The sequence below is a fragment of the Crotalus tigris genome, unplaced genomic scaffold (assembly GCF_016545835.1).
Source record: "Crotalus tigris isolate CLP2741 ecotype Arizona unplaced genomic scaffold, ASM1654583v1 scf7180000018030.5226217, whole genome shotgun sequence".
Lineage (NCBI taxonomy): Eukaryota > Metazoa > Chordata > Lepidosauria > Squamata > Viperidae > Crotalus > Crotalus tigris.
Genome location: NW_024096786.1, coordinates 5,113,064 through 5,129,796, shown reverse-complemented (window position 1 = coordinate 5,129,796; position 16,733 = coordinate 5,113,064). Strand labels below are relative to the sequence as shown.

Sequence of the window (16,733 nt, the reverse complement as noted above, 5' to 3'; positions counted from 1 at the left end):
TAAGACATATAATGCTCAGAACTAAGCTGGAAAGAGTTTTGTAGTACAAAATTGTATTTCTTTAAAAAAGATTTTGAGATACAACTTAGTTGATTTATATGTTCTAGGAGAAAAGTCAAGCGTATCAGTAATGAAACTTATAACAAAAATACAGATATTAGAAAGATGTAATATATGTGTACGTGGGAAGTGTAAATAAAAATGATTTTGAAGAGTAAATATTGGAAATATGGATAAACTATCTTATTTCTCAAGTTTTGACATAGCAATTCTTCATTCTTTTTCCAAATTTTAAGACTATATTTTAATGATAATTTCCATGAATTTTAATGCAAGCTACGTGTTATGCTTATGCACATTTCACTTTTAACTCATTGTTTAGTTGTCCAAAAGTACTCAAATTGTGGTTTGATATACAATGTTTGAATGCCTACTTATTGAACACATTATTAATGTCCTGTAAATTGTATGCAATTTTTTGTATACAGTTTCAGTTATATTCCAAGTCTAGGGTTGCTGAGCCACAAATCCCATGATTCCTAGCCTTAGGCCAGAGTGACAAGGGAATGGAGTTACTAAAACTCAGTAACAACTAAAATGCCATAAATTACTCTATTTTATTCTAATTTAGAAAAATAAATCTCTAATGGCCATAATATTTGAATAAACAAACTTATGCAGCATTTGCTGGACTGTTGCCAAAAAAACCATATTACTCAAAAATCAACCTTGCTGGATACCATGTGGAATTTTGGGACATGTATATTTGCAACATTTTCAAAATAATTCTGTAATCATATATTTCAACTTGCATGATTAAAATATTGTTGTTTGTGAAATCACCATAGTCTAATTTGCAATATCATTCAGATCAAGCTAGAACAATTTAAATACATCAATTATAAGAAATTTAGTTTATTTTGAAGAAACATATATATTTACATGCTGAAAACATTATAGCAATTAAATTATAACTGAATTGTTTTGCTCTATATTAGATAAATTTCATCAACATGAAGAAATCATAATAAAATTATAATATATGCAGTTTGCCCATCAGCACAGTTGGCTTCCATTTTCAGCCATTCTTGTATGATCCGGGGAGGGGGGGTATACCTTCAAATCAACTTTGACTCCTGGTGACTGCTTGGAAAAGTCCCTGCAGCTGGCAAGATTTTGGAAGTGGTTTGCATTTACATCCTTTCTAGGGCTGAGAGTGTGTATCTGGTCCAAAGTCAGCTGACGTTGGACCTAAGGCAGAACTAGATTCAAAATTTCCAATGTCTAATCACTACATGCACCAAACTGTCTCTCTATCCCTGTATGGTACCTTTGAAATACTGTATGTATCCAGACTTTCAGAAAGCATTAAAATTATGCAGTCACTATTTGAAAGCATTACTTTTCCACGTCAAGAAGCCAAGCAATAACTTGACTTGAATAACTTCCTATAAATTAACCCTTATGAGAAAAGAAAATGGAACAACTAGCAATTCCTTAAGAGCTTTTAATACAAATACTCAGTTGAACAATATTTTACCACTGTACTATTAAGCCACTGGTCCCCAGGCTTTTTAGTGAAAACAAAAGTGCCTGGCATCTTGTTTTTACTGAAGACCAGTATTTATTCTCTTACCTGAACTGCATCATTTCTAATTCCCAGCACTACAAATTTTACAAATTATCTTCAAAGGTCTTTCAAAAATAGGCTCTATTTTTTTAAATACAATGTGATGAAACTTCTTGACTAGGAGCATTTCCACTGAAATGCAGCTCCGGCCATAGTGATATATCAATAATGAAAATAGGCACCAGGTGAACATATTATATATAAATATGATTTGGAGACATTAGAAATTGTTGACACTGAAATGTTGCATGTTTATATTAGTAAATACTCTACATGTCAAATGTCTTCTGGAAAAAGAAAGCCCTCCTTTCAGCTTAGCTTTTAAAAATGCTTTCAAGACACAAAGAACTAGATTGGCAAATCCAGTAACTATTATAAGGCAATAGCCAAGGCAGAAACCAAGATACCAAACTTCACTCAAATTGTGCATGCATATGTTTATATGAGGGGAAATTTGCTTAAGAAACCTCACCTTCCCTTCTCTGCTTCATATGTTGTATATTTTCAAGGAATAATCAGGAAATTCTATATATATATATATATGTTTTCTGAGGTTTTCGCGGGTGTTTGTATGTAGGTCTTTGGTTGTTTGGGTTTTCTCCCGCGTAAAATTGGAAGTGTCTTGGCGACGTTTCGACGAAGTCCCATTCGTCATCTTCAGGCTGGTGTTTTCAGCTTCGTGCTTCGAGCAGCAATGTGTGGTCTTAGCTGTTTCTTCCTTTTAACTGCCAGTGGGGGTATGAACTGATTGGGTGGGAGCTTGGCTGTGTTCTGATTGGGTGGAGGTGTGTTCTGATTGGTTAGGGGCATGGCTGTGCTCTGATTGGCTGGGGGGTTGGCTGTGCTCTGATTGGCTGGGGGGTTGGCTGTGCTCTGATTGGCTGGGGGAGTGTTCTGTTTGGTTGTGCTCAGGTTAGTCTGAGTTGCAGAGGGGTTTAAGATTTTGGGCTGCCTTGCTATTTTTTGGCTTCGCGTTTGTGGTCGTGCCTCATTTTCATGGAGGGTGTCAGTTTGCTTCATGTATGGATTGGAGGGCTTTAAAGTGGCTAATGATGCAGCTCTGGTCTGGCTTCTGGTTTGTGGTCGTGCCTCATCATCGGTGTGGCTTTGGGTTTGCTTTTTGCGTGGATGTGTGGTGGTGACATCCTGTGTGGTTTTTGTGAGTGTGGGTCTGGTATCATTTTTTGTATTAGGGAGTCGTTTGTCAATAAGGGCGGGTTTCCAAATGGCTGGTAGGCGGGAGGTATCATCTCGCTTGTTCATGCTGTGTGGGCGTTTTTCTATCTCGATGGCTTCTCTGATTATTCTGTTATTAAAATGTTCACTTTTGGCAATGGTTCTGGTATTTTTAAAGTCAATTTCATGTCCTGTGGCTTTAAGGTGTTGGACCAGGGAAGATGTTGGTTCCTCTTTTTTGACTGAGTTCTTATGTTCTTCAATGCGTGCACTTATTCTTCTGTTGGTTTGTCCGATGTATGTGGTGGGACAAGTGGTGCATGGGATTTCGTATACTCCTTGATTTTCTAATTCAATTTTATCTTTGGGGTTTCTAAGGATGGTGGATATTTTTCTGTTTGTGCAGAATGCTGTTTTGATGTTGTGTTTATGGAGGATCTTACTGATTCTGTCTGTGGTGCCTTTTATGTATGGGAGGAGGGCTTTGCCGTTTTCTTGTTCTTTGTCTTGGATTTTAGTGGGGGTTTCTTTTTGGATTAGGTTTGTAATCTTATTTCTTTGGAATCCATTGGATGTTAGTACATTGGTGAGAGTGTGTAGTTCGGTTTTTAGGTGTTGTTCGTCAGCTAAGCGTTTTGTTCTGGAGATGAGTGTCTTGGCTACAGAGTTGATCTGTGCTGGGTGGTGGTGTGAGAGAGCGTGCAGATAGCGGTTTGTGTGTGTTTTCTTCTGGTAGATGGTGTGTCCTAGGGAGCCATTGGATTTCTTGTAGACTAAGACATCCAGGAAGGGAAGTTGGTTGTTAGCTTCTGTTTCCATGGTGAACTGTATTTTGGGGTGTAGGCTGTTGAGGTGTGTGAGGAAGTTGTCCAGTTTTTCTTTCCCATGTGGCCAGATTATGAAGGTGTCGTCTACGTATCTGAGCCAGAGTTTGGGTTTGTGATCCGATTTTTCTAGAGCTTGGGTTTCAAAGTGTTCCATGTAGAGGTTGGCAATGACAGGTGAGAGGGGTGATCCCATGGGTGCTCCTTCTGTTTGTTTGTATTTTTGTCCATTATAGATGAAGTATGTGTTGGATAGGCAGTGGTTGGTCAGATCTAAGATGTGTTTGGGGGGGTTATATTTGTTTTGGATAGCTGTCAAGGCTTCTTTGATAGGCACTTGGGTGAAGAGGGATATGACATCAAAGCTCACGAGTAGGTCGCTGGGCTGTAAGTTTTGTTTCTTTATGATCTCTATAAAGTGGAATGAGTTTTTTACGTGTGAGGTGATGGATTCTGCATAGGGCTGTAGTTGTTTGGCAAGAAATTTGGCTAGGTTTTGTAGAGGTGAGCCTATGGAGCTGACTATAGGTCTGAGTGGGGTTCCTTCTTTGTGTATCTTGGGGAGACCATAGAGTTTGGGGCATCTGGATGATTTCTCTCTGGGAATGATTCTTTGCTGGATCTCTTCGCTAATGGGGGAGGCTTTTATTTTGGATCTGGTGGTTTTTTCCAGGTAGGTGGTGGGATCTGTATTTAGGGGTTTGTATGTGGAGTCTTGGAGTAGGTTGGTTAATTTGGTTTGGTAGTCAGATGTGTTCATAACCACCGTGGCGTTGCCCTTGTCTGCTGGTAGGATTATTATGCTGGTGTCTTCTTTCAGGTTACGTAGTGCTGTCTGTTCCTCTTTGGGTAAGTTGCTTTTGGGTAAGTTGCTTTTGTACCAGCAAGCCACCCAAAAGCAACTTACCCAAAGAGGAACAGACAGCACTACGTAACCTGAAAGAAGACACCAGCATAATAATCCTACCAGCAGACAAGGGCAACGCCACGGTGGTTATGAACACATCTGACTACCAAACCAAATTAACCAACCTACTCCAAGACTCCACATACAAACCCCTAAATACAGATCCCACCACCTACCTGGAAAAAACCACCAGATCCAAAATAAAAGCCTCCCCCATTAGCGAAGAGATCCAGCAAAGAATCATTCCCAGAGAGAAATCATCCAGATGCCCCAAACTCTATGGTCTCCCCAAGATACACAAGGAAGGAACCCCACTCAGACCTATAGTCAGCTCCATAGGCTCACCTCTACAAAACCTAGCCAAATTTCTCGCCAAACAACTACAGCCCTATGCAGAATCCATCACCTCACACGTAAAAAACTCATTCCAGTTTATAGAGATCATAAAGAAACAAAACTTACAGCCCAGCGACCTACTCGTGAGCTTGATGTCATATCCCTCTTCACCCAAGTGCCTATCAAAGAAGCCTTGACAGCTATCCAAAACAAATATAACCCCCCCAAACACATCTTAGATCTGACCAACCACTGCCTATCCAACACATACTTCATCTATAATGGACAAAAATACAAACAAACAGAAGGAGCACCCATGGGATCACCCCTCTCACCTGTCATTGCCAACCTCTACATGGAACACTTTGAAACCCAAGCTCTAGAAAAATCGGATCACAAACCCAAACTCTGGCTCAGATACGTAGACGACACCTTCATAATCTGGCCACATGGGAAAGAAAAACTGGACAACTTCCTCACACACCTCAACAGCCTACACCCCAAAATACAGTTCACCATGGAAACAGAAGCTAACAACCAACTTCCCTTCCTGGATGTCTTAGTCTACAAGAAATCCAATGGCTCCCTAGGACACACCATCTACCAGAAGAAAACACACACAAACCGCTATCTGCACGCTCTCTCACACCACCACCCAGCACAGATCAACTCTGTAGCCAAGACACTCATCTCCAGAACAAAACGCTTAGCTGACGAACAACACCTAAAACCCGAACTACACACTCTCACCAATGTACTAACATCCAATGGATTCCATAGAAATAAGATTACAAACCTAATCCAAAAAGAAACCCCCACTAAAATCCAAGACAAAGAACAAGAAAACGGCAAAGCCCTCCTCCCATACATAAAAGGCACCACAGACAGAATCAGTAAGATCCTCCATAAACACAACATCAAAACAGCATTCTGCACAAACAGAAAAATATCCACCATCCTTAGAAACCCCAAAGATAAAATTGAATTAGAAAATCAAGGAGTATACGAAATCCCATGCACCACTTGTCCCACCACATACATCGGACAAACCAACAGAAGAATAAGTGCACGCATTGAAGAACATAAGAACTCAATCAAAAAAGAGGAACCAACATCTTCCCTGGTCCAACACCTTAAAGCCACAGGACATGAAATTGACTTTAAAAATACCAGAACCATTGCCAAAAGTGAACATTTTAATAACAGAATAATCAGAGAAGCCATCGAGATAGAAAAACGCCCACACAGCATGAACAAGCGAGATGATACCTCCCGCCTACCAGCCATTTGGAAACCCGCCCTTATTGACAAACGACTCCCTAACACAAAAAATGATACCAGACCCACACTCACAAAAACCACACAGGATGTCACCACCACACATCCACGCAAAAAGCAAACCCAAAGCCACACCGATGATGAGGCACGACCACAAACCAGAAGCCAGACCAGAGCTGCATCATTAGCCACTTTAAAGCCCTCCAATCCATACATGAAGCAAACTGACACCCTCCATGAAATGAGGCACGACCACGAACGCGAAGCCAAAAAATAGCAAGGCAGCCCAAAATCTTAAACCCCTCTGCAACTCAGACTAACCTGAGCACAACCAAACAGAACACTCCCCCAGCCAATCAGAGCACAGCCAACCCCCCAGCCAATCAGAGCACAGCCAACCCCCCAGCCAATCAGAGCACAGCCAGCCCCTAACCAATCAGAACACACCTCCACCCAATCAGAACACAGCCAAGCTCCCACCCAATCAGTTCATACCCCCACTGGCAGTTAAAAGGAAGAAACAGCTAAGACCACACATTGCTGCTCGAAGCACGAAGCTGAAAACACCAGCCTGAAGATGACGAATGGGACTTCGTCGAAACGTCGCCAAGACACTTCCAATTTTACGCGGGAGAAAACCCGAACAACCAAAGACACATATATATATATATATATATATATATATATATATATATATATATATATATATTCCTTAATAACATTAAAAATGTGAATCCTGGGCAAACACATATCAATAAAATATAGAAAAAACGAACACCGGGATAAAAATAAAACAAACCTGTTTAATACAAACAGCATTCCAACCCTGATGACGTCGGCAGTCGGGCCTATGAAAGCTTGGTAACTCTTTTACTTACAAACTTGTTTGTATTAAACAGGTTTGTTTTATTTTTATCATGGTGGTTTTTTTTCCTATATTTTATTGAACACAGAGCTAGACCGCAAACTCGGAGCCAAACGGAAGTGTGTAGTGGGGTGCCCCAGGGCTCTGTTCTGGGCCCAGTACTCTTCAACATCTTCATCAACGATTTGGATGAAGGGATAGATGGGGAACTCATCAAATTTGCAGACGACACCAAGATGGCAGGAATAGCCAACACTCCAGAAGACAGGCTTAAGATACAGAAGGATCTGGACAGACTTGAACACTGGGCACTAACTAACAAAATGAAATTCAATGGTGAAAAAAGCAAGGTTTTACATTTAGGCAAGAAAAAACAAATGCACAAGTACAGCATAGGTGGCACCATGCTCAATAGTAGTAACTGTGAGAGGGACCTCGGAGTCCTAGTAGACAATCACCTAAATATGAGCCAGCAGTGTGCTGCAGCTGCCAAAAAAGGCCAACACAGTGCTAGGCTGCATTAACAGAGGGATAGAATCAAGATCACGTGAAGTATTAATACCACTCTTCAATGCCTTGGTAAGGCCACACTTGGAATCCTGCATCCAGTTTTGGTCACCACGATGTAAAAAAGATGTTGAGACTCTAGAAAGAGTACAGGGAAGAGCAACAAAGATGATTAGGGGACTGGAGGCTAAAACATATAAGGACTGGTTGCTAGAATTGGGTATTTCTAGTTTAACGAAGAGAAGGACAAGGGGGGACATGATAGCAGTATTCCAATATCTCAGGGGCTGCCATAAAGAAGAGGGAATTAAGCTATTTTCCAAAGCACCTGAAGGCAGGACAAGAAGCAACGGGTGGAAACTCATCAAGGAGAGAAGCAACCTAGAACTAAGGAGAAAATTCCTGACAGTGAGAACAATTAATCAGTGGAACAGCTTGCCTCCAGAAGCAGTAAATGCTCCAACACTGGAAGTTTTTAAGAAGAGACTGGATAGCCATTTGTCCGAAATGGTGTAGGGTTTCCTGCCCGAGCAGGGGGTTGGACTAGATGACCTCCAAGGTCCCTTCCAACTTTACTACTATTATAAATTAAAATTACAGCCTTCTGCCCTGGACATCACACCACAGAACTCAGGAGGTTACAATGCTAAAGCTCAGGATGTTACAACACAGCCTACCACTCAGGATGGTGCAACACATAACTCAGGATATCAGTACACTAGATCTCAGGATGTCATCACACAACCCATTACCCAGGTCGTTACAACACAAAAGACTAATGGGCACACAGCCAGCACCTCAGCTACTTAGGATGTTACGAAACAGCCGAACAATCCACAAACAATAGCTCCAACACAGCCAACTAACCCTTCTACAGCAACTAAGCCAGCACTCCACACATCCCCACCAATATTTATAGAAAGACGGCAGCTCCGATCACATTTTGCTTGCACAAGCACGAAGCTGAAGCCCCCAGCCTGAAGATGACAAGTGGGACCTCGTCGAAATGTCGCCAAGATACTCTCAATTTTACATGGGAAAAGACCCGAATACACCAAGACCTGCATATATGTATGTATGTATGTATGTATGTATGTATACACATACATACACACACACACACACACACATATATATATATATATGAATTTAAATATGCAAGCATAGTTAGAAGCTAAAAATAATAACTTTTTTAGTGAGCTGCTTTCTATTTAGAAATAGCTGATTACAACATTAATGAGAACAGGATGTAAATACTGAACACCTTTCATATTTTAATCTGGTCCACTTATGGCTGAAAAATGTGAAGCTATGTTTAGCCTCATGCTCTCTTTTCCTTTTTACACAATGATTCTCCTATTTTGTGTTGTACACATCATTGCCATCTGCCAAATTGTTACCTTCATGGTGCAGAATGGAAAAGGGATTATCTGATGTCCTACTTCCCATTTCTTTTCAGCAACTCTTCTGTACATAAAAGGATTAAAACTGACAGTCAAAAGCCACTTCCTATGGGAGTGTTTATGTTAATTAACCACAGCATTCTCACAGTGGCTCTTTAAAGTTTGGTGCCTTCCAATATAGATATATTGATATACAAGAAATGCAAATTATCAATAGTATGAGCTCTGCCCTTTTTATATTGTCTGTTGTTCATCTTTTTGTCTCTTTCTCTGCTTTAACCATATTTTTGCCCCTTTTGCCAGTTAACTGTTGATAATCTGCTGATATCTAATAAACAAACAGCAAGCTAAATTTTTGCTAGCTGAATCAAGTGTGTGCTCGGTCTGATTTGATTAGAATCATTTCAGCAGATACACAAGTTTAAATACCAATTGCTTATCTAAATAAAAATGCCAGTAAGGGGGGGGGGGGAAGGAAGCTTGATGGTTCGTGACAAAAGTTTCTAATTATGAATGCAGCCACTGAAAACTCTTGGTGGTAGCATTAAGTAAAGGCCAAGAAGGCTGGCATACTACAAAGGAGCCCAGGAAGACTTGTAAGGGAGGGAGGGAGGGAGGGAGGGAGGGAGGGAGGGAGGGAGGGAGGGAGGGAAGAAAGAAAGAAAGAAAGAAAGAAAGAAAGAAAGAAAGAAAGAAAGAAAGAAAGAAAGAAAGCAAGCAAATAGTAACCAGTGATGTTCTAGCAAGAGATCACATGCTTCATATAACAAATCCTAACCCTGAGTTGGTCTGTTTGGCCTAGGAAACAAATGAAGCAGGAGAAGGATGTCTCAGTTTCTGCCAATCCAATGAAGTTTTCATGGTTAACAGAGTCTTAAAACAACTAGACCAACATCTCTATAAATGTACATCACCCAACCAGAGTCCATAGAAATTAGAACTGACAAGAGGAGGTTGAGTAACTCAATTATAACAGCAAAGGTGTGGCCAAGGGCTGAATGTGGGATGTGTTCACAAACTGCTTGTGTTCAAATTCCAAGTTGAGGTAAAGCAGAAGAAAGTCAGCCAGTTTCCATGGAATGATTTTGAACATATATCCCCACCATTTTCAAGGAGAACATCAAAAATTGTTTTGAAGTCCTGAACCTCCTTGATAGGGAATCAGAGGAACTGTGAAATGAACTTAAGGAAATTCTTAAGATTAATATGAAAAGAGGCTGCCAAAGAGGTAGAAACAGAAAAACCAAATTGGACAGAAGAACAAATGGTGGAAATTGTCATGATGACAAACCAAAGGCAAAAACACTCAAAGTTCACAGGAAGAAACTTAAAAAGAATTTCAGAGACTTGTTAGAACAGACAAGAAACAGTATTGCCATATCTCAGAAACTATCAAAGATGAAAAATCATGGGGGAAAAAATGAGGAAGTTTCCGAAAGTTTTCTGAAGTAAAAAGGTGGTCCAACCTCGAATACGTACGCTAAAGGCAATCAATGGATAGATACAAAATCATTCATGATAAAACAAAGGTAGGAATATAAAGAAATTTTGTTCATCAGAGATGTTAATATCTTAGAAAACATTCTCTATTTGTAAGTTCTAGAAAATGAAGTTAGATCAGCACTCCTGTCATTATCAGATTGAAAGGCTACAAGAAACTGATGGAATTTTTATAGAAATATAAATCAGTAAAGATTCTGATAAAGCTATGGTTGTAAATTTGGAGAATGATGCAGTGGCCAAAAGATTGGAAGGGTTCAATCTAAATAGCAATACAAAAAGGAAATTTAACAGAGTATGAAGATTATTCTTAACTTTACATGCTAGCAAAATAATGTTTAGATTTAGAGGTGTCGCATATTTGCATATTGTTGAGACAGTATTTCTTACAGTTGCCAGGTAACCAACAAATACCAGAAAGTAGTCACAGATTAAGAAAAGGCTTTCCTTCAGTTATGTCGACTGTATGAAGTTGTGGAATGTCCTCAGGAAAAAAGAAATCCCAGCACATCCCATTTTCTTTACAAGAGACCTACACACAGGATAGAAAGCCACTATACCCACGGAAGATGGTGAAACAGAGGGGTTCCATGTCAGCAAAAGAGACAAGCCTGCATACTTTGTCCAATATTGAAGGGGGCTGCATTGAAAGAAAATTAACATGATTTCACAACTGGAGGAAGAAACCTGCAGTACTGTATGTGCTGATGCTGCCCTGACAGCTGAAAATGCACATGATCTACAAATTCTAGTAATGAAAATCAAGGAACACCATCAAAAAGGAATTAACATTAAATATAGCAAAAGAGCAAAATACAGTAACCAGCCTTAGAATTGATAATGCATTGAAGAGATAGACAGCTTCTGCCTATTAGGGATCAAGCAACAAGAATACCAGAAGTCAAGTCCTACACCAGACTAACCCAGTCTATGTTTTTATATGTTATGTTTTAGTGTATATTTCTACAAAACTACATAAAACAAACATCTACGGTATTTTATTAACAAAATAAACAACAGAGGGCAGCATTTTACTGTTAATCTTATTTTCATCTCCAAGAATTTACAATATTATACTTCCTTCATTTTTCATTTTTCTCAAGACATTTTTTATACATTTCTTTCCTTTGAGAATGTATGCATTTGCATTTTAATTCTCTTTTCCCCTTTTTATTGTTATTATTTAATTAAAAAATTTTTTTAAAAAAAGCTCCCAGTGTTTGAGCCTGTTGTGAAATTGTTGGTATAGGCCAGGGGTAGGCAACTTTGGCTCTTTTATGACTTGCGGACTTCAACTCCCAGAATTCCTGAGCCAGCATGGAGTTGAAGTCCACGAGTTGTAAAAGAACCAAGGTTGCCTACCCCTGGTATAGGCCCTGGGAAACATTGCAGGTTCGGTTGCAGATCACTGCAATAAAACCAAGTATCGCAATAAAGCAAATTGCACACACATTTTTGGGGAGGGAGAATTGGCACGGAGAGTCTTGCTCAATGCAGGGTTGCCACAAACCTTCCATTTCTGCAATAAAACAAGATACACCTGTACATAAAACAGCAATCCTAGTTCTAATTAATAACCACAGTTATCTGGATAAATTAGAAAGTACTTAAACATTACAATTTAAAAACAGAATATAAGCATAAATCTAAATCCCAAACAAACTAATAAAAAAATAAAAGACACTAACCCACTACAACTTAAAATCAAAACTAAAAAAAAAATAGTTATCGGCCTAGGCCCTAGAGTCAAGCCCAAAATATGTCAAGACATAAGGAAGGCACTTTACAAGTCTTCTACAACTGAGAAAATCCTCTTTATATTGAGATACAACTCTAGACTAAGCTCTGGCCTTAGTCAAGCACTTCACTTCAAGTCCAAGTGATGCAGAAAAGATAATCTTATGGGGAGATGGGCAGCAAACAAATTTAATTAAACAATGAAAATAAAAGATAGTGGCTGCGAAATGGGGGACGATCTGAATCCAAATTGACAGATCACTTTTTGGCTCTCCAAAAACAAAAAAAGGAAATTGACTGTATCTACAAAAACAAACACTTACCAAGCAAAACAACGCCCTACAGCTAAACCAAAACAGAAAGAAGCCTGATGAAACACACACCATGCAAAAGTAAATAAAACAACTATCATGCCTACTTCAATCCTTCCCCAGATAAAACATACACATGCACAGAAAACAAACTCCAAATACAAGCTCACCAGTTTATTATTTTCTTGTTTTATAAGGCATCTGGGTGTATGGGCCACCTATTGAGACCAGAGGCATTTTTAGGCATGAGGAAATTAAAAATAGGGGCTGCAGGAACAGTACGATTAGAACATTAAGAATTTAAAATCTACACATATCAGATGTTCTTCACTCTGCCAACTCCATCTTTATAAAAGCATCAATTTATCCTCCTTGTACCTATTTTATAACTACCTTTCAAGTTCCCAAGCTTTATCAACAACAAAAAAAAGAATTCAAAACATAAGTCAGCATTCTATCAAAAAGATTTAAAATCATATTAATTATGATTTTTGATAAATATGAGCTTAACATGTTTTGTTTTCTTATTTCCCTGGGTAAATGTTTTACTAGAAAAGGTCGGTAGCCTATACCATAGATTAATTTCATGTAATCATGTTGTAAATGTTATAATCATGTTTCCCCTTCATCATTAAGATAAAACTTTTTTCCAGTTTGAAATAAGTATCACCTTATTATTTACTCACATAGTATTTAAAGATGTTAACTCATATATTTTGCTTGTGGCAAACAGAAGAAACTGAGGAGGGTTTTTTTTTTTTCTGTAATCTCCCACTTTATGCTTCTCTTAATACAAGCAAGAAGACATTCCATTTCCTGTGGTTTGAAGAAAGAATGAAATTCCCAGGCTGACACAGCTAAATCTGAAAACCCCTCTTGTGTTTGCAGTCAACCATATCAACATCTGGAGTTGGTTGACTTTTTCCTCCGAGGATTTGTTGCATCGCCCTGGATTTTCTCCATGAATTCTTTGCATTCTGTATCCATCAGATACATGGTATACATACAGCCCATATTCCAAAATCTCCCATACACTCAAATCCTCCAAACATTTTTTAAAATAAAATTGAAGCTTATTTCATATTTAAATATCTCAGGCCAAAATGTGCTTTCTGTTTCATATTTAATCCCATGACGATCAGTGTTGGCTTAATTGTAAGTGAGAGCGGGCCACTGCTTTAAATATTTGCTTTAAATTGACAAGTGGTTTAAAAAATTTGTAACAATTCACAAAGTGATTCTATCTAATATTGCAACACATTTAATGTGGAAAGAAAATTATTCACTATCTCTAGATTTGGTACAGCTGGATTCAACTGGGCAAATTAAAAATAAATTTGGGCTGATCTATTTCTTAACTCCTTTAAATGTAAACTAATTTTCTTTTAAAGACAAAGCTATGGATACAATTATATTATCGTTACAAATATATAAAAGGCAAAAGATGTACTTTGAAACTTTAAGTAAAAGGTTTCTGACTTCTATTAATGTCAGTTCAACTACATGTGAAATGTAGGTTCTTGAAAATTGCCAATTCTATTGTAATTAGATTAGTACTGAGAATTAGATACAGTGAAGTTAATATTAAAAGAGGTCTCCTTCAGTTATCCCTACAGGAGAATAGCCACAGACCTAGGATGACCCCCTTTTCTTTCCTTCCTTCTGTTACCCATGTCCGTGTTCAGAGTTAGGGCACTGTCTTATTTAAATCCTAGTATTTGCTATACAGTGCCTATTTCCAGGGTATATGCAAGGGTTTCATTTGCTTCCCCCTGGAGTTATTGAAATACCTGAAGTGTATCTCAAAAGGTGTAACAATTGGAAAGGGAAGAGTATACCAAAGAGAACACTCCCTAAATATATGTGCACATATTTCACATGTTTTATATTCTTCTTCCAAGTCAGTTCAATCAGATTCTCAATTTACACAAATATACAACCATATAAAATGATCCCCAAACCATTTAAATTATACTCAGTCAAAGCTGAAATTATTCTGGTAAGTTACAGAAAGAATCTGCACAACCATTTACAAATTATAACCTACTGTATCAAGCAATTAAATGGACCTAGTCTGAGATTGATCCTGATAATCCCATGAACCGTAACTAACGAAAGTGGATGCTTATTACAGACTTTTATATTCTTCTCCCTTTTCTTATGTGCAAATTCTCTCTTTGGTTTTTAAATTGCTCTAATCATAGTTTAATATTAATAAAAGGATCTATGATCAATCTAGAATGAATGAAAGATAATATTCTGTGTAAATCTTGGGGTAAATTAAATGCTAGGATGAACAAATAAGTTATTCAATAGTAAACCTTTCATAAAATGAAAATATGTAACACTCAAAAATTTGGAAGATTATCAGCATTATGTTTTTTTCTCATACTTACCAACGCTAGTAGACATAAAATACATAGGCCAATGTAAATTAATCATCCTAACACACTGTGTAATCTAAGATGTTCTTGGCTTCATCTGAAAGCAGCAAATATAAAATCCCTGATTTAAAAGCAGGGGAAAATTCACTATTTGTACACATATGTATTCACTAAGCATTCATTTTGATTGAATTTATTTCTACATATACATGAAAGCATAAATATTAATACTTCAATGTTTTAATCAAATGATAATTTCTGATTCAAGTCAAATTTAAAATAGTAAAATTTAAAGTAATCACTGAAGCAATTTTGTATTCTCTTACTTGGCATGCAAGCCCATTCAATTTAACTGCATTTACTTCTAAATTATTAAGATTTTCCTTCCTGTGAATTAATAATCATATGTCTGTTTGAAGAAGTCTTCTAAATTCTTGAATTCTTGGCAAAATTTCTGCAGTATAAAATCACTACCACACACATAAACTAGCAATCAGTTGATTTAAAAAATATATTTTTTTCTACCTGTGAAGAAGTGGAGTATTAATTATTTTACAATATTCTTCTTTGACTAATGTAGGCAGAAATACCGTGTCTACATTTTAAAACAGATTTTACATTAGCTTGATCAACAAAGTACTCTAAAATACACTTTGTGGCATTTTCTGTAATAAACTAATCTTCCTCATTTAAAGTACAATATTTGACAGGCATTTATATTTGGGGTATATTTTACTTATTGCACTACTAAGATTTTAAATTAATTTGTCAACCCTAGTATACATCTGGAGGCAAATTTCATGCCTCAATTAGTCTAATTTACATTGACTCTGTATTAGAAAACTCATGTCTTTCAGACAAGATCATGAGAGGGCTCGCTTCATTCAGCCATCCCTGGCATGCACGTTATGAGTTAGAAGAGTTGGTCAGTACAGTAAAACAGTAGAGTGGATATTTCACTGAAGGAAAAAAAAAAACTTTTGTTTATACTCCTAGTCCTGTGAGCCGTGGTGACACAGTGTTGCAGGCTTACTCTGCATTCCACTGCCAGCAGTTGGATCCTGACTGGCTTAAGGTTGACTCAGCCTTCCATCCTTCTGAGTTTGATAAGATGAGGACCCAAATTGTTGGAGGCAAAATGCTGACTCTGTAAACCGCTTAGAGAGGGCTGTAAAGCACTATGGAGTGGTATATAAGTCTAAATGCTATTGCTATTGATATTCCATCTCCCTCCTGCACCCCTTTTGGTGAGTTGCTTCTTGGTGTAAATAAATCAGAGTTTACCAGTATATCTGAATAGGCAAATTATGGTGATACTGATATCCTTAGAACTAGGATTAAAAACTACTGATATGTGTTTGTTCTTTAATAAAGCCCTCCAGAAGTCAAATGCATGTCAGGAAAAGCAGAGAAGACACACGTTCTTCTTGTATCTTGAGACTCTCCAGAAAAATACCTTTAATCTTCTCCTCCAAGTAGCAAATCAAAGGTGTGAGAGAAAACATATTACCACAAACACCAGTGGTAAAACAGATGACTACCTTATCTCAAAATAAATCAGGCAGCACTTTTTACCCTCTATACAACAATGCTAAAGAGGTGGCTTCTTGCATTGCTATGATTCAACTACCTAGCCATGCCTGCTTTTTATAAGAAAGTTGCCAACCATTAGGTTTACACTGCAAACATTTTCCTTAATTGAACTGAAAATATACCAACACATCTCAAGAATGAATGGCTTAAAGGGGCTACTTTTTTCAAGATTTGCATAGTACGTGAAACATTAAACATGTGATTTGATATTTAAAAACAAATGCACTATGGCGGATATCTATTACCTAAATTTCAATTCTGTTTTTTCACACTGAGTACTTA

The 16,733-nt window shown here is 37.9% G+C and overlaps 1 protein-coding gene across 2 annotated transcripts in view; it reads right to left on the bottom strand.

The window, feature by feature from the left end:
• Nucleotides 1-16,733, bottom strand: part of AKAP12 (A-kinase anchoring protein 12) — a 66,002-nt gene that overhangs the window by 14,772 nt on the left and 34,497 nt on the right. The gene's annotated exons all lie outside the window — the stretch shown is intronic.